Source organism: Microcaecilia unicolor, chromosome 2 (genome assembly GCF_901765095.1).
Source record: "Microcaecilia unicolor chromosome 2, aMicUni1.1, whole genome shotgun sequence".
NCBI lineage: Eukaryota > Metazoa > Chordata > Amphibia > Gymnophiona > Siphonopidae > Microcaecilia > Microcaecilia unicolor.
The window spans coordinates 101,930,993-101,939,022 of NC_044032.1; positions in this window are offsets into that span (position 1 = coordinate 101,930,993).

Below are 8,030 nucleotides of genomic sequence, written 5' to 3' on the forward strand. Positions count from 1 at the left end.
ATCCATGCCCCTGGCCACACCCCTTTTCAACTATGCAACTTAGAATTTACACGCATCACGTTATAGAATATGCTTAGACAGCTCTGCATGTAAATTAAGTGGCAATTATCGACACTGGCTTGTTAAGTAATTAAGTTGCATGTGCAAATCCAGAATATGACTGGATTTACACGCGCATCTTAAGTCGCGTTATATAGAATCCAGAGGAATTAATGCCTATGACTGCTTTAGGTTAAATGGCTGAGGAAATACTGTGAACAAAGACAAGTGAACACATAAGTGACTTGTTTTAGGGTTTGTCACATTTATTTCTCAACAAGGCAGGAGTCTGTAAGTGTATCCCTTTTTGTTATGTCTTCAAGTTTCTCACTGAGAAAGCCGTGCAAATATTTACAGACATCACACGGATTTATTTATTTGAATTGTATCTTGCTGACATTTAGGGTAGTTTTTGGTATAATATTGTTCCTGGCCTGTAGCCTGGTAGTTCACTGTGTTATTGTAATATGTATGAGCTCTAAGCCTGCTCCAACTGCCAGAGCTGCCAGTGGAAGGGAAAAATGCCCAGCCCATAGGAATGAAGGGGGGAAAACAGCAGAAACTATTATACAATATCCCCAAATTCAATTAGATTCTAAGCTCGCAAAAAGCCATGTCCTTCGTTGGGGGAGGATCACTGTCCTGACACAGGCAAGTAGCAGAGAAAAGGATTTTAATTGCCAAAAATAGGAAGACAAAACTTCCACAAACCCCCTATGCTATGCACCCAAATTTGCAACTAGTGCACAAATTTGTGTGCACAAGTTATTTTATTTATTTATTTATTTGTTGCATTTGTAGCCCACATTTTCCCACCTATTTGCAGGCTCAATGTAGCTTACATAGTACCGTAATGGCGATCGCCAATTCCGGTAGGAGAAATACAGAGTGGTTTAGTGTTAATGTTCAAAGATGACAGTGTATTTTAAGTGATCAAGGAGAGAGAGTTCGATTTTCTCCAGTTCCGGAAGGAGTTTTGATTATTTTGTAGAATTCAGGAGTTTAGGTTGCTTCTTTCTGGTATGCCTTTGTGAACAGGTAGGTTTTTAACGATTTTCGGAAGTTTGTTAGGTCGTGCATTCTTTTCGTGACGTTTGGAAGTGCATTCCATAATTGTGTGCTTATGTAGGAGAAGCTGGATGCATATGTTTTTTTAATATTTTAGCCCTTTGCAGCTTGGGAAGTGAAGATTTAGGTAAGAGCGTGCTGATCCTTTTGTGTTCCTGGTTGGGAGGTCTATAATGTCTGCCGTAGGCTGGTGCCTCTCCATGAATAATTTTATGAACTAGGGTGCAGATCTTGAACGCGATTCGCTCTTTGATTGGGAGCCAATGTAGTTTTTCTCATAAGGGCTTAGCACTATTGTATTTCGTTCTTCCGAATATGAGTCTTGCTGCAGTGTTTTGGGCAGTTTTGAGTTTTTTCAAGATTTGTTCTTTGCATCCAGCGTAGATTGCATTGCAATAATCTAGGTGACTTAGAACCAATGATTGTACCAGGTTGCGGAATATTTCCCTCGGGAAGAAAGGTTTTACTCGTTTAAGTTTCCACATTGAATGAAACATTTTCTTAGTAGTGTTTTTCGCTTGGCTCTCTAGCGTGAGGTTTCAGTCAATTGTAACACCGAGAATTTTCAGGTTGTCTGAAACAGGTAGGGTGTAGTCTGGGGTGTTTATATGTGTGAGTTTGTTCGTATTGTGTGGAGATGAAACGATGAGACAGTGTGTTTTTTTCTGCGTTGAGTTTTAATTGAAATGTATCCGCCCATGAGTTCATAATCTGGAGGCTGAGTTTGATTTTGTTTGTGATTTCTGTTAGATCATGTTTGAACGGGATGTATATCATGACATCATCTGCGTAGATGTAGGCGTTAAGGCCTTGGTCGGATAGGGCTTTGGCTAGTGGAGTCATCATTAGGTGGAAAAGGGTCAGTGACAGCAGTGATACCTGGGGTACTCCACATTCTGGTTTTCATGGTAGTGATGTGTTTGAGTTTGCCATCACTTGGTATGATTTTGCGGATAGGAAGCCGTTGATCCAACTGAGTACATTTCCACCGATCCCGAAGTATTCTAGTTTGTTTAATAATATTGTATGATTGACCATGTCAAACGCACTTGACATGTCAAATTGTAGGAGAAGTACACTTTTGCCGGTTGTAATTTGTTGTTTGAATTTGGTTAGAAGAGTGATTAGTACAAGTTATAGAATAAGGTCAGTTGCACGTGTAACATAATTTAATACAGGGGCGTAGCTACTATGGGGCCATGGGGGCCTGGGCCCCCGTAGATTTGGCCCTGGACCCCCTGCCGACGACCCTCTCAACCCCCCCCCACCCACCGCCAACCCGCCGTCGCAGTCTGCTACCTTTGCTGGCGGGGGACCCCAACCCCCGCCAGCCGAAGTCTTCTTCCTTCGTTTGGTTTCTGATTCTGACGTCCTGGACATACAACGTGCAGAACGTCAGACTCACAGAAACAGAACGAAGCCCTGCAGATCGCAAAGCTTTGTTTGGTTTCTGTGAGCCTGACGTTCTGCACATTGTACGTCCAGGACGTCAGACTCAGAAACCAAACGAAGGAAGAAGACTTTGGCTGGCAGGGTTTGGGGTCCCCCGCCAGCAAAGGTAGGCGACAGCAGGCGGGGTGGGCAGGGGGGGGTCGAGCGGGTCATCAGCAGGGGGGGGTCAAAGTTGGTGGTGGAGTTGCTGGCGGCGGGGGGGGGGGGGTGTCGGCAATGGCGCCGGAGGGGGCTAAAATGTGCCTCCTCACCTCGGGCTCTGGACCCCCCCTCCTGCCAAAGTCTGGCTATGCCCTTGATTTAATATGAGCCAATAATAAGCTATAATTGGCCTTAACTAGTACTAAGTGGCACCGGTTGGTAGTTATGCACTGTGAGACCCCCGAGCAGGAGTTGGGCATGGCCGGAGGAAATAACACAGCTGGACAAAAGGGGGGAATGTGAAAACTAAGTGTTTATTTACAGGAATAGGAATCCTGGGCCTGTTTCTTCACAGGGCCGAGTCATAGCGAGGATAAACCTTGCAGTTCAGGAACACAGTTATTATTTGTTTTCATGCAGGGCCGCTGAGAGGGGGGGCAGGGGGGACAAAATTCCCAGGGCCCAGGCCTCCAAGGGGGGCCCGGCGCCGGGGTCAGGCCGCTGGCGCTGCAGTTCGCGGTCTCACCTGCCTCCCTCCTCAGCTCCGTGCCCCCTGCATTCGAAGCAGCAGTCGCAGATCACCTCCCTTCAGCCTTTCCCTCCCTGTGTCCCGCCCTCGCAGAAACCGGAAGTTACATCAGACGAGGGCGGGACACAGGGAGGGAAGGCCAGAAGAGAGGCGATCTGCGACTGCCGCTTTGAATGCAGGGGCCAAGAGCCATGGAGGCAGGCAGGTGAGACCACGGACTGCAGCGGCGGGGGGAGCAACGGGGGGTGGCAGCAGTGGGGGGACGGAGCTGGGGTGGCCTTGCCCCGGGCCCGGCTTAGTCTCTCGGTGGCCCTATTTTCATGTGCCCTCGGGCCTGTTTCTTCACAGAGCCCGAGGCATAGAATGGGGAAAACCCTGGCAGGTCCAGCAAACAGCAGTAAGCCAGCCTCTGGTAGCAGGCTCAAACACAGTCTGCAGCTGCGGGGTTGCCACGCCCCCAAACACAGCCTTTCAGTTCTGTTCTATGTGTCAGGTCTGGCTCCAGCAAACTTGCAAAATTCAATCAGCAACTAGGACTTAGCCGGAACACAGCATTGGGATGTGTTCAATCAAGACATACACTGGGGCTTCTCCTCTTTCTCCCTGGGGCTCCCTAAACTCTGTCTGGCCCTTTCCTTTAAACTCCTGGTCTTAACTTTGCCCCGCCTGACTCACTTCCTCCCAAGGCGGGACCTGTGCTCTTAAGGTGACCCTGGTTAGTTATAGAAGGAGCTTTCTTAAGGTGGCCCCAGCCATCGGAGGGACTTTCCTTAAGGGCGAGGGGCAATGTTCTGTAGACCCTGTTACATGCACATAACCGTCCTTAATTGGTATTCTATAAGTTGTACCTCAAATTTCAGAGTGAGCAACTTTAAAGGTGCATGGACCAGGGAGGGGCACGAGCATGTCAGGATGTGTCAGGCAGTTACGTGCATGGGTTATAGAATACTAGCATTTACGTACCTATTTATAGTTAGGCGCATGCATTTACATCACCTATTGAGCTAGTGTAAGTGCTTACATCTAAGTTAGAAATGTAAGTGCACATTTGTGCTAGTACTCAATAAGAGCAGTTTGCATAATTGCCATGATAGAATTCATGCTTAGTGTATGTCATCCTGGTGCCAACTTTAGGTGATTTATACAGAATTACAGTACAGTCTCGATTATCCGACGTAAACAGGACCTACCTGTTGCCGGATAAATGAAAAGTCAGATAATACAGAAAACACTACTCCTACTACTACTCAACATTTCTAAAGTGCTACCAGACTTACGCAGTGCTGTACAGTCAAACATGAAAAGAGACAGTCCCTGCTCAAAAGAGCTTACAATCTAAAGGACATAACAACAGAGACAATCAAATTAGGACAGCATAGTACATAACAATGCATAAACAAAGACACAGAGTTCCCGATTTTCAAAAATTGTTCTAAAACAAAACTTTTTAATAGAAATTCATCACCAGGAAATCTTACAGTGAAAGGACTAGGGCTGTGCATGTATTAGCATGCGTTTTATTTATTTGTGTGATAAATCAATTTCATAGGCTACAAATTAACACATGCTAAAACTTTTTTTTAATGATAATAAACTTAATAAAAAAATTAAGACATGGAAGGAAAAGGAGGGCAAGTGGTTGATTTAAGTAAAACATTATGTATGCTCATCTAGATGAAAGAGAACCACTGAGTACAACATTCATTCTATAAACTGCGTGTGCAGTCAATTTATGCAATTGCGTACACAGAGAATATCATAACTTAATTGGTTTATTGGCCCAAAATAGGTGCTTATCTGGTGCTAAGTAGCAATGGTTGGGGTTCACTACCATGACACGTATTAGCAGTTACACATGTAAGATGCATAGGTCCCTATTCTAAAAACATAGCACTAACTTCTATAGAGGGCATCTGAAAAGGAAGCGTTGACGTGGGTGGGTAGTGCATGGGCAAAGTCATGGGCATTGCAACTATGTTGGTCCGCACTTTATAGAAACCTATCACTTGAACGCACAACTACCCCATTTAAGTGCAAATATTTACACCTGCCGATCACGTTGAACTTTAGGTAATTGCCGACATAGGCTAGAATTCTATAACAGGTTTTCCCCCAAAATTATATATATGGTGACTAAAGGTTGCGTGTACAAATTTGGCAGTGCAGTCAAATTACATGTGCAAGTGGAGGAGTGGCCTAGTGGTTAGAGCACCGGTCTTGCAATCCAGAGGTAGCTGGTTCAAATCCCACTGCTGCTCCTTGTGATCGTGGGCAAATCACTTAACCCTCCATTGCCTCAGGTACAAACCAAGATTGTGAGCCCTCCTGGGACAGAGAAATATCCAGTGTACCTGAATGTAACTCACCTTGAGCTACTACTGAAAAAGGTGTGAGCAAAATGGAAATTTAAAAAAAACTTTAATTAACAAGCCAATCGGCATAGATAATTGGCCAATAAGGAGTAATTATCACTAATTGGCCCTAATTAGAATTCATCTGCGCAACTTGTGAAACGTATTCTGTAATGTGATGGATGTAAATTCTAATGTTTGGAGCTTAAAAGTGGGTGTGGCCATAGGAGGGGCATAGGTGAGTCATAGGCATTCCTAGAAACTACACACACTGTAATAGACTACACCCTACCATACCTATGCTAAGTGCAGGCATTTATACCAGGTTTTAGTTGGCATAAATGGTCATGCTCAGATTTAGTGCAGGCACTACGTGTATTCTATAAATCACGCCTAACAGTACTGTGCATTTTTTTTCTGCGCTGATTTTTTTGGCGCCACATATAGAATCTAGTCCTATGGTCACAAATGTACTATTATAGAATACTGGCGTAGCAGGCAAATCTTTAGCGCCTAATTTTTAGCATCCTTTGTAGATTTGCTTCCCAAGTGCTCATGCTTCTATAACTGGAAGCTAGATATATGCTTAGAGTGTGAACAGGAACAACTGGTCAAACTGGATAGGTCAACTGGTCTTTATCCATCAACATTTATTATGTTACTATAGTTCCTTTTCTTTATCTTTTTGTTAAGCTTTATTCAATGCATCATTTTCAGTTTTTGTTGTAGGTTTGGTGACTCCCCAAAGTTTTATTTACAGTTATGATTTTGACTTTGGGGTTCTTTTTACTAAAATGCGGTAAAAAGCGGCCTTATGTGGGTTTTTCTTGTGTGAAAAAGCCATTTTTACCGCAGCCATAAAAATGGCTTTTTCCTATTTTTTTTGTGTTAATGGCCATGTATTAATGTTGCCATTAACACGCAGCCATTTTGTCAAATTACTGCCACCCATTTTGTAGGTGGTAAGGGCTCACCTGCTATCTACACACTAACCAGTTGATGTAGCAGTGCTATATGGAGCGCAAGAACACCCACTCTTCACCCCCTGATACACCCCCTCAAAAATATTTTTTATGAGACATTAATGAGATTAATGAGACAAAGCCAACATGGATTTAGTGAAGGGAAATCTTGCCTCACCAATCTATTACATTTCTTTGAAGGGGTGACAAACATGTGGATAAAGGCAAGCTGGTTGATATTGTGTATCTGGATTTTCAAAAGGCGTTTGACAAAGTACCTCATGAAAGACTCCAGAAGAAATTGCAGAGTCATGGGATAGGAGGTAGTGTCCTATTGTGGATTAGAAGCTGGTTAAAGGATAGAAAACAAAGAGTAGGGTTAAATGGTTAGTATTCTCAATGGAGGATAGTTAGTGGGGTTCCCCAGGGGTCTGTGCTGGGATCGCTGCTTTTTTAGCATATTTATAAATGATCTGGAGATGGGGGGTAACTAGTGGGGTAATTAAATTTGCTGATGACACAAGGTTATTCAAAGTTGTACTTATGTACTGATCCTGTGGTTAGTACACGCACATTTGGCAGTTACTGCAGGACACCTGAGCGCATCTCACAGTACAGCATTGTAAGCTGTTTTAAGTATGCGTTAACGCCTAATACTGCTTTGTAAAAGGATTCCTTTGTTCTGTGGGGGAATAGGGTTAGCAGAATCCCAGTAAAGAGAGACTGTGTATAGGGCTGTCAGCTGTCTGGACTTTGTCCAAATTGCACAGAATTTATGTCCAGAAATCAGGGGGAGGGCTAAATTGTCTGTAAAATATCAGTCACCAGGTTGTAGGCCTCCTGCATAATGTTACAAGCAGCCTCAGTCAGTCACTGCCTATCCAGTGTTGCTGTTTCCAGATCTCCTTGGTTTCCGAAGGTTTGCTCGTGATACACTAACTTTTAAGAACAAGGGGGTGTTGTAACTCTCTGCATCAGTGAAGTGCTGTTGTGCACCAGAGGTTTCATGCACACAGGCTTCATAAGAGCTCACATAAACAAATGACACAGAAAAAACACTGGTAATGTTGTAAACCCTCCTATGTTTTAAAAGATTGATAAGGTCTTAATGCATGATGAAATGGAGGACAGAGGCTTTATTAGTTCTATATGCTCCTATTAAAAATGAATAAATAAATGACAACTAAAAGAAAACAGTATACGTTGGCAACCTGATTGGTACAATAACATTTATATAGTGCTTTCAATGTATTTACTTTATAAAAGTTCTATTATATGTAACTGAATGCCTTTCCACTTACAACCATGCATTGCAATGGATCATACATAGTCTCTAAGAATAACAAGAAGCTAATAAGAAGAAATCTGAGAAGCCTTTTTCTATTTTCTTTTTTAATTTCACTGTTTTCTTTAGGGTCCTGTAGGTAGCCCTTTAATTCCTGGAGAGTCCAGGCCCACCCTAGAGGACTGGAATCCCTGCATCAGGGC